This window comes from Rhinoderma darwinii, chromosome 5 (assembly GCF_050947455.1).
Source record: "Rhinoderma darwinii isolate aRhiDar2 chromosome 5, aRhiDar2.hap1, whole genome shotgun sequence".
NCBI classification, from domain to species: domain Eukaryota; kingdom Metazoa; phylum Chordata; class Amphibia; order Anura; family Rhinodermatidae; genus Rhinoderma; species Rhinoderma darwinii.
In genome coordinates this window covers 316,800,585-316,822,295 of record NC_134691.1, presented here as the reverse complement: position 1 = coordinate 316,822,295, position 21,711 = coordinate 316,800,585, and the positions used below count along the sequence as shown (strand labels likewise).

The following is a 21,711-nucleotide window of genomic DNA, read 5'->3' as shown; positions in this document are numbered from 1 at the left end:
AAAGTGAACAAATTATACAAGATCATGTTTCACTTAGATTCAATCAAATGCACATGACAGGAATTGGAGCTGCAGGGTTCTGGTATTGTGATTGAACGCCAGGAAGACCTGAGGGAGGGAGGGGGAGGACCCTCTAGGTGACTGGTAGACACTGAATAAATATAAAACATGGAGCACCAATAACTTAGCTAACAAGAGTAGCCTAGTGTTACATTTTTGGCTGGATTTAACCCTTAAAGTACCTTGGCCAGGCCAGAGAAGCCATTGTGTAAACCAATATTCCATGGAAAAAAGCCCTGAATTCATTTTTTAAATGTCAAAAATATATTTTACTGTTTAGATCCTGACATTTTATAATTTTTTTTTATTGTTAATAAGAAATCGACTTTACGTTATTACCATATAGTTTCTTACTAGACATATTACAGTTTGACATATTAAAGTAGACCAGAAAATCATTATTAAGAGTTGTACATTCCTATCATTACATCTCTGTTCCTGCCAACATTTCGATCATTTTCAGTTTATTTTATGTGAAACCATTTATTGATAAAAAACTTGACAGTGATTTACTAATTACATAAAAATATCCAAATATAATGTAGCTGTCAGATTCGCAACTTTCACTTGGTGTACAATTTAATAATAGCCTTCCATTTAAATTTGGCAAATTGAATCGGATTCCTAGAATGAATAACTCGCCATGTTTTACCACGATTTCTTCAGAAGACGTTAAAAAAATAAAAATGACAGCCTTGATGATATTAGACGTTTCAACACAGACCTTAACACCAACATTCTGCAAAGTTAAGAATAATACACCATGAACATAGGATGAGGTTTTAAATGTTGAATGGGACTGAGCTGCAATACCAGACAGAGCCCATGGACTGGAATAACCTCAATAAGTATCTCCAGATTCTATTCTGCAGTCCATTTGCAGATTTTCTAACCAATATCAAGAATATTACTGATATAAAATACTTTTTGTTGGTCATTATTTAGGTCCACTCAATACTATTTATCTGTTTGAATGGTGTGGGGGGGGGGGGTCTGACCACCGAGGGGCCTCGGACAATCAATAGAAGGAGTGCCTCAGCATCTGCAATGTTTACCTAGGCACAATAAATACAGCTGAGCTGCCCTACCCCGCATAACCACACGTATGTACGGACGGACCACTGTTCCCGTAGAACTAATAATAAGGTTATTAAGCTCCACCAAGTTTTTAATGAGGCTCAGCATGCCTCCCAATAATTCACAGATTTAGCGGGACAAGGCTATTCTAGAAGTAGTCTATCACAGACACTGAAAAAAAATTAAAAATAAAAAGACGCAAATGTTATAAAATAACAAAAAAAACACTACTCATCTCTTCAATCCCCTGCCGATGCAGCAATTCTAGCAATAACATAGTATTTGCTTTCAAAGTATCTTTTAATAATATACTATTGTAGTGTGTTCATTGGCTCTTTGAAGATAGAAGGAGTTAAAAATGTAATTCTACGGGGTTGTGTCATGTACGTACTACACAGCTGTTATTCATCTACTGTACTCCGGCTTCCAACCAATAATTATTGATTTAACCTTTGATTGAAGGGTAAAAAAACACCTTTGCTGCATTTGCTGTGAGATGCCCCATTAATCGATAATTTGGTTTTCAAGGGAATAAAAGAGAAGCAGAAAAAAAAATTCTTGGCACAGAAAATGGAATTATTTCACTCTTTTTACTTAAAAAAAATTCCCACAAGGGCTCAGTTAACAAAAAACGTTAGTTTTCCACTGGAAAAGACAAAGAGAGGTCTAGCATGCACCGCCACATGTTAAAGCACACAGTAAAATAGTCTATACTTTCCAGTCACGTTTGTGGAGTGGGCAATTTATTAGCTGCTTGGCTGCCAAGTTCCACTATTATCATAACTATAGAACATTTTTACTAAAACCAAATTATATTTAGCTTTTCAGTCTGAGAACTGCCACTTTTAACCATAAAAAAAATGTTCAATGGAGTGTCGTAATAAGTTAAACGTCCGTGGCGGACCGTATATCACAGAGAAGTGCTTCCTACACTTTTCAATCTTGCGTTTTGCTACGTTCTGCTATTTTTTCAAATTGTAAGATCTTTTGTATGTGAATACAGTGTATAATGAGGTGGCAGAGATCAGATATTTTATAGGCAGAATTTGAGGATCACAGAATACAGTATTTGGAACTGAATAAAGTTTAGCACGTTAAATGTACCATGTAATAAAAGGACACTAACACTCCGAAACAAAAAAGAACGGTATTTATTTGAAATGTCTGCTGTTACCAGCCAGAAGCCATTAAATAGGCTGTAAATGTTACTTGGTAAGGAACTGTAGAAAGTCATGTCTCACCCCTGACTGGTGTTTGTGTATGCCATTGGTGACAGGGGTAAGTGTGCACAAGAAAATTCATAAAGGCACAAATGTAAAAATCAAAGAATTTTTCTTTTACTTTAAAAGGATTTTTCTTTAATATTATAAGTAAAACAATGACTTTTCAAGTACAGCTCCACATTAAAGTGTTATTTCCATCTAAAAAAGTGATGGCATAACGTAAGGATATGACATCACTTTATGATCGGTGGGGGTCTGACCTCTGGGACGCCCATAGATCCTGGGAATGAAGAAGCCACAATGCTCATTTAGCCCTGCATCCAAATCTAAGTTTTCCCTGCACGGCCAGGTCGCCGGAAGCGCCACTGTGCAGGGAAAAACAGTGAATGGGATCGCACAGATCGCAAAGTGATGGCATATCCTAACGATATGCCATCACTTTATAATAAGGGAATACTTTTCAATTATTTATATTAGAGTACTGTATAAATAGTTATTGCCTGATATAATCTTATTATTAAACTTCAACTATATTAAAGCTCTGGCGATCAGCTGATCGGAGAGTTAGCAAAGGGTCAATGTGGAAATAGTAAGGGAAAATTATGCAAAATAACTCTCCCCAAAAAGAAAGAAACTTAGGAATGAGTGAATGGCCACACACTGAGCAAATAAATGGACGATCATGTAATACACGGTCACGTTGAGTTGGCAAGAGTGGAAGCTGCTCTTTTTTCTTGTTCATAGAGAGAGATTCTGAGCAGAGCATTCTATGATGTCCATATACTCCAATACAATGTTCCCGAACAATAGGCTTGGAAGAAACATGTGGCTCTTGGGGCCCCCAGCATGTGCTTTCCCAGCTGGTGGCAGCTCTACATACTATAGTGCCTTAGTGTCTTCATGGATATTATTGAAATTTAGCAATAGGGTCAAAACATATCTCTGTTAGTTAATACTAAGCCATCGCTGCATCGGTCATATTTTTTATAGACTTTTCCCCTTCTAATACCCAGTGTGGCTCAACACCACTTGTTATATTTGAAAGCGGCTCAAGAGCTAGACAAAGTTGGAGACCTTTGCTCTATTATGATAACTGGCTGGACAATCCCTTTGAGAAGCCGTCCTTTGCTGCAGGACTAGCTGTAATATCTTGCTGGACTTTGGAGCTTTAGATTCCCTGCTGTTGTCCAGTAGACGTAAGCTGTTTTATGACAGCCTGCACACTATAATGCAGGTTTTGGAACAGAGACAACGGGCATAATTTAACGACAATTGATATATTGGTTGCTATCGACAGTGGAGAGTTTTTCTATGAGACCAGTCTGATAAATGAGGCTCATAATGTCTGTATTAATGTGTCCCCTGTATGTAATTTCCTGCTGAGTATTATCCGAGTGGTTCAGCTACTCAATAAAAAATATTATATTAGAGAATTGCTATTTAATTGATTCCCTAATATTTTCCCAATGCCCTACCCCTGAATGACCAGACATATTTGCCATTCTGGCATTTGAGTGAAAGCCCGCGAAATAGCTGTAATGACGGTCATTTTGGTTGTCACCTACAACTTTACAGGAGATGATATTTCAAAGACTCAACTTTTACAGGTGTTTTTTTACTTTATGGGGAAATGCCCTTTAATTAAAATTACAGTTATGAATAAGAATATGCTACACTGCAGCATTGGCACTTATTTGAACCCTATAAAATACATATGATTTTTAGAGGTGCTTCTGTTTTTAATATTTTTCCATTTCCATAGCGCATACCTAAAATGAACCAAGGTTACGCCATCATCACTGCGGGACAAAACGACCTGTTAAAGTGTCTCGTTATAAGGCTCAGTGTCTGGGGGTTGTAGTAATGAGACCATTTAAATGACATTTTGAAAGTAAGCCATATGAAAAGATTTATGAGTGTCGTTTTAGTAAGATCATAATTAATACCGTTACCTGAAATGCAAAAATAAAGAAAACACAGTGAAATAGGAAATCTAACACTGTGCTGAGTTTTTCTAACCTTCCAACAAAGGTTACAACAATAATTAGTGGTTGGTACCGTAAGTACAGTCGATGAAGCACAGCTGTCTCGTGAAATTTGGCACAGGACCAAATTGCTGCATTATTAACTGGTTTCTGTAGTAGTCTGAGTCACTGGGATATACTCAGTACTGACAGACAGCAGATGTACTGAACACACAAAAAGTACGGTGTTTGCTGCTTATGGAGGTTCATTCAATGCCTATACTAGAGAGTTCAATAAATTACAGATTTTTTTCCCGCAATAAACATTGATGGAATAGCCATAATATGCTATCAATGTCTTATAGGTGAGGGTTGATTGCTGCGACAACCCAATGAGGCCTTGAACGAAATGATTGCGGCACCTTCATCCTTTTGCCAAACAGCGCCACTCCCAAACAAGTTGTACCAGGAATTTCAACACAGCCCCATTCAAGGGGTTGCAAGTCCATTACAGGGAGGTGACAAGAATGGCATTGTTTTGGAACAAAGCAGAAAGGGCTGCTGCACTGTGCCATCAGGGTACCAGGGGTCTACCATTGCCCCTTCACAAATCCAATATGATTTAAATACAGGTTACATATTTTCTTGCCTCCTAAGATTTCTACAGGGAAAATATGGTCCCCATAGATAGAACATGCTGCATATACGACATATGGACCGTAAAGTTCCCATTGTGTGAATAGCTCCAATGGCTGCTTAAGGACCTTTCCAATACAGAACTAATAAGGACATTGGGTATGCTGGTGATTGTAGCCTTTCTACGGACTATAGCTGATGTCTCCAATATTGTAAATTATTCTCAGCTCTCTGCCATGGCTAAAGGGAGCGTTTCCAATACTAATACAGTAAACGGAGTTGAATTTACAAATGATGAATATTTGTAATGATGAAAAATATATAAAAATAATTAGATATTTAGATAAATAGATATTTAGCACTGGAAAAGGCTACATGTTTTACTCAACTATACAAATTATATCGACAGGTACTAAAAGGGACACTATATTCTAAACATTAATTTTGGCTACAAAAAAAATTCCGTTTTTGACAACGATTACTGTAAAAAACAAATTATGATTATTGCAGTCTTCACACATGCTGACATCTAGTGGCAAATCAAGCTAGATAGCAGACTGGTAAAAATTACTTATCTCAATTTACAACCTACAGTAAAGTTGAATATTATCCAGGTATAGAGCAAGAATGAGGAGGAGTTATCTAGAGATAGACTAGTGATGACACTGCCCATTTGCTCAACTGTAAAGCATCCCTCTCCTGCTGTAAACTCCTGCTGTAAACAGAGGATGAGGGGGATGTTCCATTGAAGACTATGTTCAAAACAAAACACAACATAATATAAACATAAAAAACTAAATAAATTAAAATAAAAAGATTAAATTGAAGCCTTATATTTTTGCTGTATACCTGTGCTAGGTTTCTGAGTGATTTACTAGCTGGAAAAGTCATTCTACTTTAGCTAGTATTTCTGTACTATATATATATATACTATAGGACACACAGGCGATAGAAGTAGTCAGTCAATTACTTTCTCATCATTGCTAGTGAGTAGAGCAGCCACCACTTAGGCCGGTTTCCCACGGGTCGGATACGCTGCGTAAAAATCATGCAGCCTGTCCGACCTGGAACCCGCAGTACATTCTGTCCGAAAAATTGCACCACAATGTGGTGCAGTTTTTCTGATGTAATTTCTGCTGCAGAATAAAGCTGTTCATACTTACCCCCTCACTATTCTCTGTGCGTAGTCCGACCTCCTACGATGACGTTGCAGGCCATTTGACGCTGCAGCCTGTGATTGGCTGCAGCGGTCACATGGGATGAAATGTCATCCTAGGAGGCTGGACTGCAGGAAGAAAGAGGGCGTTCTGGGTAACTACAGTATGATTTTTTTCTTCTTCCATAGTTGCGATTTTTGTGGTGTAATTGCTGCGAATACGCAACAAAAGTCGCAACACTTGGCTTTCTGATGCGAGATTTGCATCCCTGTTGAATTCAATGGGGAAAACCCACAATGGAAAATCAATCTAAAATGCAGCATAAATTGACATGCTGCGGAATTAAATTCCACACCGCAGGTCAATTTATTAATGTTTATGCTGCATTTTTGTCCCTCAGCGTGGGCATGAGAGGTTTTAAATCTCATCCACTTTGCTGCTACTATAAATGCTGGGGAATATCCACACCGAATTCCGTTGCGGAAATTCCGCAGCGTTTACGCCACGTGGGAATCCGTCCTTAAGGCTATGTTCACACGGGGTATTTTGCCGAGTTTTTTGACGCGGAAACCGCGTCGCAAAACTCGTCAGAAACGGCCCGAGTACGCCTCCCATTGATTTCAATGGGAGGCGTCGGCGTCTTTTTCCCGCGAGCAGTAAAACTGCCTCGCGGGAAAAAGAAGCGACATGCCCTATCTTCGGGCACTTCCGACTCCGACCTCCCATTGAATTCAATTTGAGGCAGGAGAAAGCGTATTTCTCGCTGTTTTATGCCCGCGGCGCTCAATGGCCGCGGGCGAAAAACGGCACGATAATTGCCGCGAAAATCGGCGTGCAGGGAGAGGAATATCTGCCTCAAAGTTCCAAACGGAATTTTGAGGCAGATATTCCTCCCCCAAAATACTCCGTGTGAACATAGCCTTAGAGTGATTCATTATTTCAGGCTCATTGGTTTATTTTTGGAAAACGAAATAGCCCTAATAAAACTGTACAGTAGTTTACAAGTGGAAAGGTTATTTATAATGTCCATGCTGACTTTTTTTTTTTTAGACAGTGACTCCAAAACTTTAAATAAGACCCAAATCAAAGATATTTATAGATATGCTGGAACTGCTCGCCCATCACTATTAGCAGGATGACAAGACCAGCCTAGTTAACAGCGCCTCGCCATTCAAGTATTAAATCTCATGAATGTTCTCCTTCTTTTAGTCTGCACAGTATTTCACTTGTTAGAGAAACAGTTTGCACTTAATGTGTGATCTTGCCACTGTAACTGGGGAGAGGAAAATGCAACAATAGTCAACCATGTTGAATCTAATGGAGATGGTCTTTTTTGTCACCCAGTCACGCATGCAAGTATACCCATAGCAATCTCACTTCACTCCTCCCGCTCCCCTCTCTAGATGTCAATCTGGTGTATGTTACTTCCACTTCAATGCTCTTGTGCTATCTGTGTCTACTTAGATTAGCACTCAAGAAAAAGCTCCTTGGGCCCAAAGAAAAATCTATAACCAGGCTCTCCCCACCTACCATGTGCCATTTATAATAGTGTCTACTCACATAGTAGAGGGCCCTTTGGACTCCCTCAGGCACCAGGATCCGCATGAGAATGCTACCTCTACACCCACTATAGTTACGCCCTTGGCTGCACTGCAAAACAGGAATGCCCAAATACGTGTCTTGGAAGCTAGTAAACTCCATTTCTTAGGATGTCCATTAATTTGGGTGAAGAAAACCTATAAAAAATTCTACAGCTTTTTAACAGCACAGCTTAATCTCTACACAACATTATCCTGGGAGCCATGTCAAGTGTTTGTTTTACACTCTCTCCTCCATTTTATTTCCTATGGGTTCTATAGCGCCAACATATTCTGGAGCGCTGAACAAAGATTGTCATTATTCACAGTTTTTGTCTCCAATAGGGCTCAAAATCTATTATCTCTATGTGAAACACACACACATATATATACTAGAGACAATTATAAGGATGCCAATTCCCACATCAGTATGTTTTTGGAGGAATACATAAGCCTACTATATGTCCAGATCTCTATAAATACAGACCGGAGATCCCTGGATGAACAAACTCAACTCTCCGCAACATTTTAGAATAGCCCACAGCATAGAGCAATATAGGACTGTAATAGCGAACAGAACCACAAAACTCGAAAATTCTCAGAAGTTACATACAGACGACATGTGTAACCTCCCAGTAAACAATACAATATACTAGTAAATTATTTCCAGCCTCTAGGCACATAATTGGATAAAGCTAAATAAAATAAATCATTGTTATAAGTACTATTTACCAGTGTAACGAAATAAAAACACTAAATACGCCAAACAAGACTACACCATTGGTATGTACGCGCCTAGGGGTTAATGCGGATCCAGATAGGATTTCACAATAGCCAGCACAAGAGAAATTAATAGGAACAAGTATTGTATTGAGGAAAGGGCAAGGAAGGGGTAGCAGACAGAAAGCAGAAACATCCAACCACAATAATGAGAGCTTGGAATTCCACCCTCCCCGAGCTTTTTTTAGTTTACATTTGAAACAGATTTAAAAGACCTTCAAGAACAGAACATCGATGTTTCCACATAATTTGGTATTTATACTGCTGGTTGTGTGCAATTATTGAGTGGTACCATTTGTTTTCCGCATGTAAACCATTATACAATTGCTCGATAGAGTCAAGTGTCAGCGCTAAACGCGACCATTAGTACGGATGACAAAATCAAGTGAGGTCATAGTTGTCAGGACACTATAAATCTCCCAGTAATGAGGGGATGCATAGATAAACCTGAACCGGGACTATGTAATCATATTTTACTTTAAACTTTGTATCACTTACCATATCAACCAGATGGTATCTTAAATGCATTTTTAAATGAGAAAACTAGAATAAAGTTATATGTATATATAGGAATGTTCTTTCATTTGGTATAATATATAATCATAAGACATATATTGTTTAATATCTCACTGACAAAAACAATAAGGCATTACATTAAAGGGGCATTCTAAATGTAACCTGTTAGATTGGTGAGGTCTAAATGCTGGGAACCCCACCGATCGCCAGAGCGGGGGTCCCGTGTCCCCTGTTACCCCCAGCAGCCAGACCACTAGCTGGAAGGAGTTCAATGGCGCGGTGGCCTAGCGTGAACCCTGTCGCTCCATTCAAAGTCAATGGGCACTGATGGAAATTGCCAGGTCGTGTGCTCAGCAGTTTTCGTCACTGCCATAGACTTTGATCAGCCTAATTATTGAGTTATTGACTCCACAACCCAGCAGTTTGAGGTGTCAAGTAAGTTGCACCACACACAAACAAACATCAATAATGAACATTTCTACAGTATACATTTATAATTATACATTTTATTCTGCCCCTATCCTGTCTGATCTTTAGTCAGAAATTACATTTTTTTGTCCATTAACTGTTACCGTAAACGATCATTGCCAAATAGTTCCACAAAATAAAAATCGGTATTAGTCAATGCATTAGATTAGGTTTAGATTAGCGATTATTGATTAGGTTTAGAGTTCATATTGGGGAATGGGAAATTATATACGTATATAATCCTTAATTTACTTTGCATGCAAAAATCAGTTGGTGCATTCCTGCGGTTTTGGAGTTTCTGTAAACTTTGGTTCACATCGGTACCAGGGTCCCGTTGCGTTGGAGCTTTCTGTCAGAACGGGACCCTGACTGACACAAATGGAAACCAAAGGTTTCCGTTTCCATCACCATTGATTCAGTGGTGACGGATCCCGTGCCAATGGTTTTCGTTTGTCTCAGTTGTGCAAGGGTTCCGTCGTTTAGACGGAATCAATAGCGTAGTCGACATGTTCAGCACACTAATTGAGTCAAGTACTGCCTTTGAGACCACTGTTATACGTCCGGTCGACCACCAGTTCTATAACATCATTTGTAAGCAGAATGGGTACTACAACCTGGAGGACTATTGTAATAATGAGCAGGAGCTGCTCAATAACCCTATGTGATCATTTTTTCTTTAAACATTGTATGTAAAAAAAAAAAAAATTCCCTTAGTATATTTAATACTCATAAACACTGTAAGAACAGAGCTAAATGGTCTTTATGTAATCATTATGTTTAAATATTCCCAAATACATATTTCCTTGGGGGAATGCAAATACACTTTACCTTCTAAAGCTATATTTATTTTATCTGACCTCATTCCAGAGTCTGATCGGCCTCCACCCATTGTTGGATCCATTTTCTCTCTTTTTTTTTTTTTTAGTCACACTCACAAATCCAAATACAGCACATCCACTTCTGCACCCACATCCAAACCACACCATCCATTCCACCCATAGTGCAGTGCCAAAGACAATTTCAGACTGGAACAGTGCACCTTCCTAGAACTGCCTGGGATCTATGTTTTCATTCAGCCATTCTAAACTAATTTGACCGAGTTCTCCATCCTATGGTTTGGAACAGGTGGAGATGGATTTGCTTATATGCTTCTGTCAAGAGCATTGTTGTAACATTTTAACTTGCTTATGATGTCCCTCGGACATTCCACACATCCTTCTATTGTTTAGAAAAGTCATCTAATACATCAGATTATTAATGTTGAGAACTTTTCACTGCAGGAATACATGTCTGGCTTGAATATTTGATACAAAACATTTTTAATTTGTTTAGTTTCATTGTGTTCCGTGGAATTACTGGGTTCTTAAAAAATCAAAGACCTGGACCCACAACCAAGTTGACCACACTCATAGTCACAGCAGCCATGAACAAACAGTACAACGTTACCATTTCACAGGTAAACTTGTATTCTTTTATTTCTTTAAGCTGTATCTAAAATGGTCAACTAGAGAGATAAATATGCCAGAAACATATATTTTAATATGACAAGAGCAGTCGACTGAGTGTTTATACCTAAAAGAGATTCCTATTCTACAACTGGTCGACAGTCAACTAGGTTGAGTAATATGGAAATCTTATTCTATAGAGTATTTTTTTTTTTCCTTACACAACCACTTTCAACCCAAAGTTAGACAGAAGTAACGCTGGGTGTTGCAATTCCGTTTTCCGTAGTAGTGCGTTGAACCTCATAATGGATGTGTCTCAAAACATCTTCATCAAAGCAGCTGTGTAGGGTGCTCATGACTCAACTCCATGACATAACTAGGTTGTATGGTGCAAGTCCCTATCTAACCCTAGTTCAATGGTGTCAATCTCTATTAAAGGCTATGTACATCTCTGAAATATACATATATATATATATATATATATATACACAAAAACAACTTGAGAATTTGGGTGCAAGCCCTAAGGAACAGACAGAGGACAGAACATACAGCAGTCAAAAAACAGGCAGCACTCCGTAGTATGTGAAGAAAATGAGGGTACTTTATTGCCCCATAGCATATGCTACAACCTGATAGAATGGTGGCAGATCCACGATGTAAATGTATAAAGTCAGCTCATAATAAGTGAAATATACACAAAACGCATAATTAATGCCTGAAAACACACACAATAATATATATTAAGGCATGGAAAGCTCCAATGAACTACTTTATTTGCTTTTTATGCAGAGTAAAATATTCTATATACGGCTTGCAGCCCGCTTGCTCTGGAGAGTCGTGCTGTGCTTCGGACCTCTGCTGCTGCCTCATATCACGTCATGTGACCATCGAGGCCAATTGCTGCTGGACATGATGAATTTAATATTAATTTATTTCACTGGCGTTAATTAGAACAGATCCCCACAATGACATTACACACTTATACAAATAGCTTTCTATGTATATTTATTCAATCGGTAACTCCAACTGGTCTATTTCCAACAATTGTTTTTAGACCCATTCTAAATAATTTAATCTATACATTTCTTATAATAATTGCTTCTAACGTATCACACATTGTTGCTCCAAGGTAAACATATTGGACCTCAGAGAATTTAATATTATTTTTATATCAAATTATGGCACTTTGACTTGAGTCAACTTCGGGGTCTCCAAACATTGAACTACTGGAATATGTAATAGATTTATCCCTTTTTTTTTTTATAATTAAAATGTTTATTGGATATGAGCTTAGCAATTAAAAAAACAAAGGTGTGCCCGGACTGAAATATTATTTATTATATAAATATTATTCCTACTAACATGAAATACTCAGACTTTATTAAGTAGGTTATGGCCCCTTAAATGACTGCTTAACATGTAGTAACCATTTCATTTATAGAGAAAAATCCACAAGCCTTCCAGAGCAAACATTTCTTAGAAGCCGCGGTACATTCACAAGTAACTCAGTGTTCAATGTAGTCAGTATTTGGCATTTTGTGATGGCAAAGTTAATAGAGCAGAAAATGGAGATATGTATTAAAATGAAGTTGTATACAATGTATGGCAAGTTATAAATCTCTATGGCTACAAAATCACAGCCAAGTCAACTCTATTGCCACAGATACAGTAGTATAATGGAAACTGGTTTGTGGAGGCTCCGAACACCTAAACAACAGGGAAAACAGCAGTAATAGTGTATTTTAATAGATAGGCAATAATCATTAGCTCTCACTCGGCTATTTCCAACAGTACACATGCTAAAACGCCGCACCATGCAGCGCCACCTTCCATGGTTGTGTCAGTAGAGAGGGACATGGGCCCTTGGGTCTCCCTTCCTAACAACGGGTGGGAATTCCTTGGGTCAGATGGCCACCAATCTTACATTTATCACCTATCCAGTGGATAGATGATAAATGTTATTACTTATTTTATGACACTTAAATAGTGACTGCAAAGTGTAGCCACATGTGGGTGCCAATATCCAGAAACCTAGGTAGAAAGTGACAACTCTTGTTGTGACAAATGCTATTTTTTTTTAATTTATTTTTTACCTGCAACTGGGGATTTTATGGAAGTTCCCAATATAGGAAAAGAATGAGGTGTAAAGAAATATTCTAAGGGGGATATGTACTGTATTAGGACTGCACCAGTCTTATTAAAATACAAGCTGGAGTAAGATGCGACAAATTTATTAAGAGGCAGGCGCTTTTTCATAAATTTGTTGCATCTTCAGCTGTCCGTGAGACACTGAATGAAATCTACGCTAGTCCGGAACTGGCATTGATTTCCTCTATAATTTAGGCCAGTTTCCGGTGTAATTTATAGTAATTGCATCAGCTGTGGGCGGCCACACCGCTTTTCACTTAGCTCTGCTACTTTTTTGAAAAGTGACGAGAGCGGGGTAAATGGCGTCAAAGTCCACTTTTGAGCCGTATGTGACATTTCTACTCCATAAAACTGTAACTGTAGAAACCATGTAAACTCCCCCCTGAAAGAAACAAATAAAACTCCCTAGCATTTTTTATTTTTACTATTCTCACTGAAAGACTAATATTTCAGAGAAATAATTTTTTTTTTAATGTATATATATATTGTGTAAAAATGAAATGAGATTAAAGCCTATCTGACAACAAAAAAAGGAAGAATAAAAAATAAATAAAAAAAACGGCATGTGATATGTACAAAGCAGTAGGCTAAACTGACCACAAAGAGTAGTGAATAATAGACATTAAATTAGTGGGGGGATCCAGGTGGAAGAATTTGGAGCGTCTCTGGGGTTAGAGAAAATGGGGTTCCTTCTCAGCAGTGAATATGGGGATGAAGCTACCATGTAATACTATATTTCAGCACAATTACATAGTATAAAGTGATTATCAGAGTAGCTCACTGTAGTAACAAGAACATCCAAAAGAATTCCTTAGGGATGTGGGGAATTTCAAAATTCCCCACTGTTGTCCTGCCATTAGTAGACAGCCAATGGACTGCAGCCAGTGGACCTCACCCAATGCAGAAGAACAAAAGTTGAAGTCCAGCATTCTGTCCATAGACAACATTCTTTACTTGGAAAAAGAAAATGTGGCAAATAGTTACAGAGACACAATCCCTGCTGGGAAAAGCTGGATCTAAATTTTTATATTTACACAGCCTATGACAAGTAATACAGTAACCAAAATCCTAGTACTACCACCACAAAACTTGCCTGACAGAAGGTCGTAAATGCCAAAGTAATATATGACCTAAAAAGAAACTTTGCTTTGGAAAGACGACTTCTCTAATCTGGTTCTAACTAAAAGTGAAACGCTATGAAGTTACAACCAGGCTGAGTGATGTCATAAATAATTGATTGAGACAGTGGCTGTTATTTCCGAGGATTTTCTGGGCAAAGAAAACTAAAGCACTGTCCCAAAAATTTCATATTTTTACTTCATGCATTTCATTTTTGGAGACCTTTATTTCCGATGGATCTTTTCTAAACATAATTAGTTGTTTCGCTTTTCTGGGGAAAAGACAAACAGTTTACACTGAAGAAATGATATTGTGGGTTAGAAGGTCGTTGTTGGGTTGGAGAGATTTTATTTTACAAATGAAAAACAACGTTCCTCAATTTAGTGGATGGATCTTGACCACTGACGATGAAAAAAACATGTTTAGTGGTGTAAAAACTTAGAATAAAGCAACTTACTAATATACTTTACTGTTATTTTCCAAACTGCACAGATAGCCTGATCGCAGGAGACAACTGTGGTCACGTGGTTCCGGAAGTTCAGAGGCTTTCAGGAAAACTGGCGCCAATGATGTGATGAAGGACTGGCTGTCTGGTCAGTTCGTTAGATAAGGATGGTTTAGCGAATATACTCAGCCAGACAGCCAGCCCCTTCATCACATCACTGTTCACATACAGACATACCAGGAGAAAGAATATACCCCCTGCTACGTGAGTCTGTGACTACGCATCCTAGCGTAACTGAAAGACTCCGAACTTCCAAGAGAGATGAGCAACACATGCAGTTTTGAAAGTAACAGTATATTAGTAGCCCGATAGACATTGGCGAAGCTGTCGGGGATGCAGAGGTAGCAATAAGTAAATAAATAATTAATAAGGAATTTTACATTTCTATTCAATAATTGGGCAGTACAGTGGCTCAGTGGCTAGCCCTGTTGGCAGACAACACTGGTGTCTTGGGGTCGAATCCAAAGTAGGACAAGATCTGCATGGAGTTTGTATGTTCTCCCTGTGCTTGCATGGGCTTCCTCCAGTGTTTCCTCCCACACAACAAAAAAAATACTGATTGCCCCTAGTGTATGTCTTCGAGATAGAGAAATTAAATTGTGAGGGGCATTTTGGACAAGGCCTGATGTGAATAATGACATTATATAATCAACAGAAATAAATCATATTTATTAAGCCTCATCATAACTGGTATTCTATAGGTGTTTCAGTAGGGCAGAATTAAAGAGGACCTGTCACTAGGTCATATAAGTTGAATTGTTTCACTGACCTGATTAGCGCCGTCTCCCTGATTCTAGCGTGGTTTTCTTTTTTTTTCCTAGACCCCCTCCCCCAAGTTCCAGAGATATGACCCACTGTTGTGTTGGCTCTCTATATGCTAATTTGCTGTAGTTAGCCAACGTGGTGGAGCTAGCTTCCCTGCCTCTGATGCTGATGAATCATCACAAGGCAGCTTGAGGGTAGTCCGCGACCCGTTGGCTAACTACGGCAAATTAGCATATAGGGAGCTAACACAACAGTGGGCCATATCTCTGGAATGGGGGGAGTCCAGGAAAAAAAACCAGCGTTGGAATCAGGGGAACGGCAAAATTCAGGTCACTAAATCAGTTAAACTTATATGACCTAGTGACAGGTCCTCTTTAAGTAAATTCAGCCAGGTTACCTACAGTGAAAGAAGTTAGATACCATATACATCTATTACATAGTTCCACCAAGTGAACACAGCACAAATAAGGCTCTGTTCCCACTAGCATCATGGTTTCCATTTATAATGGAAGACATGATGCTATGATGGATTTGTTATACGACAGATCCAAACGGTGACCAATGGACCACATTGACTTATAATAGGTTACCCCAATACAACCCCAGATGGAGAGTCACAACACTAATGTGAACAGAGCCTAATGGATCTGATAATTCTCCGATATGTGTATGAATACATGTGTGTTAAGACACATATATGTTAAGAACATATATGAAGACTGGCATATAATCCAATAAGGCCATATACATTAGTCAATCTGGCCATCCTCACTGCTAGGAAGAAGGCTTGTTGGCCCCTGTGGACTAAATATGAGACATTTTTATTTTGCCAATTATGAGTAATTGGCCTTGTTCTCTGTTACAGATTTACATCTTAAATATTCTTGCCCCCCTAGTTACCCTGTAGACCGCTAGTTCACGCTTTAGCTCCTTCTATCAAGCTACCTGCATAACATTTGATTGACTGGTGCCTCAAGAGTGTTGCTATAGTTCCTTATACTATAACAAATTCATTACACTGAAAATTGCTATTGTTCCGCAATAACTGAAAAAATTACATAACTGCAAATCAATTGCAACTATGGAGTAGAACAGAAATAGAATATTATTTTGAGGAGTAAATGTACATTATACAATGAAGCAGAGAGATGCAATTTCCAGCCTACAGGAAGCAGCGTTCTTCCACAGGAATGTATTGGCTTGACTTTATCATTCCAAGAAAGGGCTTTACCAAACATTGCTACCCATATTGCCATGTGTTATTTCATTACTAAACAATATGTACAACCACTGTGTTCAACATGAGAAATGTATTACAGATATTTATGGCGTGAGAAAAAAAAAAGAAATTTAAAAACATGAGCAAACAGTTACACTAAAAACATAGACCATTCAGTGACACATAACAGGAGGAGAGATTTTATATCAGTAGAAGACTACTGTGTATGCAAAAAGTCTAATTTAAATGGAGATTTAACAGCAAGACAGGTTATAATACTACAAGTAAATTTCTTAAAATGTAATATACACCTTTGAGGGTTTGTTTTATTTTAAAGGAAATGCATTTATTTAGTGATAAAAATAGCTTTTGTAGTTTCGTTTTATAAAAAAAACAAAAATATGGCATTTTTACTTCTGCAGCTTCTATGTATCACAGTACATACAAGCTGCAGAATTCTGTTCACAGCAGAATCCGTCAGTGAGCTGCTCTGACGGCTCGGTCTGCCACAGCACCTGTGGGCACCTGAGCAATCTTCTAATCTTAGTTCTGATCAAGTCATAGTGGATCCTGTATCCAGCATCAGCCTTAGAAAATAGCTCAGGGGCACACAGGAACCACTGCAGACCAAGCCGTCAGTGCAGCTCATTGGCGGATTCGGCTTTGAACGGGATTCTGCAGCTTCTATGTACTGTTTTCCATGGAAGCTGCAGAAGTGAATTTTTTAACTAAAGTAAAGGGCAAAAGTTTTTTTTTATCACCAAATAAATCGATTTCATTGAAGAAAAAAAAAAAAGACCCAAATGGCGTCCATAACCTTTAAGTCAACGAAAAAGGAGTTGGCTCATCACAGACAACCCGTAAATACGATCGCAGCAGGTCTGGCTCCTGAATTCCCAGGCAAAATATGCAGTTTTCCGTGAGTCTGACCACAACGATTATATTAAGGGGTTGTACATTGTAGTACTGCAGTATTACTATATAATGTAGTATGAGATGCAGACATTCAAATGAATGGCCGATCAAATAATACAAAAACGGCCCAAGTCCTCCATAGTGGGAGCTGCTTCTCGCTAGCAGCTGTCCACTCTAGCTCATAGTTGAGGTCCCTGATTTAGCATATGGACACATGCTGTCCCTAATACAGCATATAGGCAGATGCTGCCCCTAATAGAGCATATAGGCAGATGCTGTTCCGATGGGACAACCATTAATGGGACTCAACACATGTCAAATTATCATATAATCTAGACTACGAGACTGATACAGCGAGGTACAATTACATCTTCATGTCTCCCTGCTGGGATATGTTTTTTAAACCTTTACGTATTTTGACATACATACGAACGTACATATGCAAAGGGATTTAAGGCATTTTGATATCCAGTACGTCCACCGCCATACCACATTCCCATAAAGAGAATGTTATTGTTTTTGATCAAATTCCCTGCCTGAACTACATGTACATTTTTCAGACTGTACAAGTAAAAACCATAGTAGGTAAAGGAACCCTCCAAGAATATGAAAAGCACATACAAACTTCATATTGTATTTGCTCTGGTCTGAAGTCAAACTCCAGAGTTCTTCACAGCAAGGCAACAGTGTTAACAATTGTGCCATCTTGTCAAAAATTCCAACCCAAGTTGGCAGAGGACTCACTGGTAATGACCGAGCTCATAAAAGAGCCCTTCACTCAAATCTGAAGACATGCTTTTTCCAGATTCCACATTATTATTTGGCTAGTCACTGTATTTGGCCCAACAATCATAACAGCCAACCCCATTCTAATTCTATACCTGAATGTATACCTTGTGAATCTCATTTTGCTCAGTGCCTAACACATTAATTATGTTTACTAGTAGTTAAATGTTCTGGTGATGCAAAAACTAATACATCAACCTGCATCCTATCTAACCACATCATATCAAAACGGTACAGTCATTTATAGAGTGTAGTTCAAATACAAAAAACTAATTGACTTTGAAATACTTTGTTTTATTAATTATCAATGCTTCAACATTTGTGGTAAATCAGCAAACTTTTTTTCTGATATAGGACTCCAGATACACTGCTTTCCCTAACACAATTAGGGCGGATTTACACGAACGTGACTTACGTCCGTGCAACCTGCGTGATTTTCACGCGGGTCGCACGGACCTATGCAAGTCTATGGGACAGTGAAGACTGTCCGTGATTTTTGCGCAGCGTGAGTCCGCTGCGTAAAACTCACGACAGGTTCTATATTTCGGTGTTTTTCGCGCATCACGCACCCATTGAAGTCAATGGGTGCGTGAAACTCACGCGCACCACACGGAAGCACTTCCGTGGGACGCGCATTATTCGCGCAACAGCAGTAAAAAAATGAATGTAAACAGAAAAGCACCACGTGCTATAAACATCCAAACGGAGTGTCATTAATGATGGTGGCTGCGTGAAAAGCACGCAGCCGCGCACCATATGAACATGACACATGGAGCTGTTAAGTGCCTTTTGCGCACGCAAAACGCAGCGTTTTTTGCGTGCGCAAAACGCACACGCTCGTGTAAATCCGCCCTAATAGAGTTAAACATTGAATTTGTTTTTCTGCAGCCGCCACTAGGGGGAGTTTAGGAGCTTACTAAAGACTTATTATTAGAGGGGTTTTACGGGACTTTGATATTGATCCAACTCCCGGCACCCCCACCGATCAGCTGATTGAAGGGGCTGAGGCGCCTGAAGGGGTGAATGCTGCAGTCTTTTCATTGCTTACCAGGTACACCTCTGTACGTTCAGTATTGGGTGTGCTGTTCAGTCCGTTCATGTGAAGGGGACTGAACTGCAGTACCAGGCATAATCACTATCGAATGTACGGCGTTGGGCCTGCTAAGCAACGAAAAGGCTGCAGCGCCCACCAGAGTCGGACCTCAATCAATCTGATATTGATGAATTATCCTAAGGATAATACCAAAGTCCCAAAAAACCTGGAAAGCTGTATATACCCATCTCAAATTAAGTTTTTGCGGCATCAGCAAGATTTTATTTTTTAAACTTAATAGGTTCGTTTCAAGATATATCTCTAGGGGTCAGAGCTCTATTTCCTTTACAGAGATCTTAATCCCCTTCTTACTTTAACACAACCATATATTGAAATTATAATTCTGGCTGCCTGCTGCCACCACTAAGGAGAGCTCAGTTGCTTACTTAAGATATATTGTATATGCTAATGAATTAAATGGGAGCTGTATAAATCTGCATTCAGTAAATTCCCCCCAGTGGAGGCACTTAGAATTTTATCAATATCAATGTTATCATTTCGATCCATGGCTGTATAAAATAAAGCAGAGGATTTGGAGCTCTGTATAAAAAAAAAAAAATGAGCTCCGACCCCTATAAAATTAAAAGCGGGTTCTCTGGGATTTTTTTTTTTATCCAGCCCACTTATATATAAAGAATAAGACGGCTTTGCAATTTATTATTTCAAAAATAACAACTCCCTCCTTGCTCCCCTACAGTGCCCACTGACCTGGGCACTGTAGGGGGGCAAGGAGGGAGTTTTTCTTTTTTAAATAATAAATTGCAAAGCCGTCTTATTCATTATGAATAAGAGGGCTGGATAAAAAAAAATCAGAGAACAGAGAAGCCCCTTTTAATTTTATAATATATCTTTATAAGTGTTGGAGCTCGTTTTTGTTATACAGACCTGGGATGCCCGTACATTGTAAATAGAGTGTCTATGTTGCAACCGTGTCACTGACTAGATACAACCACTGGTGGTGATTTAGTTTATCATCTCTCATTTTCAATGCATAGAATAGAACAGAGATGATATATGTTATAAGATAACAATGGTGTATTCTGCTTTTCTCTACAGAACACAATATTCTCAGATTAATTTTACACATTTATATAAATACAGTGTCAAATTTGTCACCTTTGTTTGAGGTTTTCTTTCCAGCACCACATTAGTAAATTTACTTCAATGTGGCTAAAGCTAGTTTCAACAGATCGTAAAATTGTGTTTGCAAGGCTGGGAAGAGGCGAAAGGTGGAACTTTCCGCTGGGTGATAATGATCTTAGAAATTAGGTCTGCAATAATGCCGAACAGTTTGCAAATCAGATGTGTTCTTCAACAGTGTTTTTGTACATCATTCCTTTGAGCTCACTGTCCAGACTCCAGACTAGTAATAAGTCCCAGATGAATTTATTTCTAGTAGAACTTTCTGGCCTCACTTTGTGCCTTACGAGCCACACCTATTTAATATTATGTGCAAGCTCAGAAACATCAGCTTTTACTCCAGACTGGCATCTTCTCCAGGCAATATCAGTAATAGCATTGTATTCTGTACAAATCTTTTTCTACATCAAATATAAGCATCCTCAATTCTAAGCTTGGGAAGCGGAGACCACATTTACCCAAATTGCCAGGGGATGTCCCCTGGTGCTGACAGTAGACCTATTAAGAATCATAGCCCTAACTTTCCTTAAAACATGTACAGTGCATATCGGAATAACATATAACAGTATAACATATCGGAAGTGACTGCTGTTATCAACAGTGATTGGAGGATGACCTAATAGTGGTTTGTCACCAGTCGTTTTTGTTACATCTCATGGACAGTGACGCAGAGTAGCACAGCGTAGCGGGAACAGACTTCAGCGACACAATGTAGGACTTGTCGGAGAAGAAATTGCACTTCAGCGCAGGAGAAATTTGCCAGCAGAAAGGGACAATGAACGACTTAGACCATTATTAAATTGGTGCAGGCTAATCTTGAGTGCGGAGTCTAATTAATTCCCCATTCTTCACCCTTAACGCCTGCCAGGAGGTATAGACTTTGCTGGTAAGATTCCCAGGTCGCAGTCCCCAGGATAGTCCCAAATAGATGCCGGGTCCCAATGCTGCAGCTGGAGCCACGCTATACAAGAAAGGAGAGTCATGGCATCCGATTGTCATGGTGACACCACGGCTCCAGAAGTGCCAACATGCCACCCAGCGAGACGAAGGAACACCACCGGGGTTCGTGTGGCCTGTGGCTGACACGTGACATGCTAAGGCTGGGGTACAAATGGAGA

General features: G+C 39.0%; 1 protein-coding gene across 1 annotated transcript in view; it reads right to left on the bottom strand.

Annotated features, from left to right (window-relative positions):
- MKX (mohawk homeobox) overlaps positions 1 to 21,711 on the bottom strand; it is an 86,526-nt gene that overhangs the window by 24,576 nt on the left and 40,239 nt on the right. The gene's annotated exons all lie outside the window — the stretch shown is intronic.